Here is a 536-nt window from a genome sequence, read left to right as displayed (position 1 = left end):
CCTTTTTTTTTTTTCCCACCCCTGCCACAGACTTCCTGTACAAACCAGAAAAAAGTCAGATTGGACACTTTAGCACCTGCACTTGAGACTGCAATGTCTCAAAAACAGTTACCTAATCCAAGGACGGTGATCTAAATAGATAGTCAGGGCATTTATACATGTGACATCGGGTGCTTGTACATGTGATGAAAATTAAGCCACCCTTTTGTGTGGCTTAATGGTATCACACTTTACATGTACGTGAGTTTTGGGCACTTTTTATTGAGTTGCGTTGTCCTAAACTAATCCCCATCCCGATGTAGTTTAGTTTGCAAAGGTGCAGCCATTAATCTGTCATATGTACATAGTAATTCACTGAATGATGTGTAGTGAGTTCCTTTGTCCACTGTGTCATTACAGTTTGCATGTATTTGTGTGTAATTAATGTTTTAGGTCACAAGTGGGGAGCCCTGGTGAATGCAGCTGACCAGCCCACATGAACAGTAAGCGTGCCTGCGGGTGAGTTCTGTCAGTATTCATTCCCTCACTGGCTATCT

The 536-nt window shown here is 42.2% G+C and overlaps 1 protein-coding gene across 3 annotated transcripts in view; it reads left to right on the top strand.

Annotated features, from left to right (window-relative positions):
• ALPK2 (alpha kinase 2) overlaps positions 1–536 on the top strand; it is an 87,898-nt gene that overhangs the window by 7,981 nt on the left and 79,381 nt on the right. For 2 of the 3 annotated variants that reach the window (XM_025198458.1, XM_025198459.1), the window contains exon 2: positions 433–498. The exons of the other annotated variant lie outside the window; for it this stretch is intronic. The gene's annotated coding sequence lies outside the window, so the exon portion shown is untranslated. The remainder of the gene's footprint in view (positions 1–432; positions 499–536) is intronic. 3 annotated transcript variants of the gene reach the window in all.

The sequence above is a fragment of the Alligator sinensis genome, unplaced genomic scaffold, assembly GCF_000455745.1.
Source record: "Alligator sinensis unplaced genomic scaffold, ASM45574v1 scaffold347_1, whole genome shotgun sequence".
NCBI lineage: Eukaryota > Metazoa > Chordata > Crocodylia > Alligatoridae > Alligator > Alligator sinensis.
Note: the sequence above shows the minus strand (reverse complement) of the source record. Positions and strands in the feature narration are given on the sequence as shown.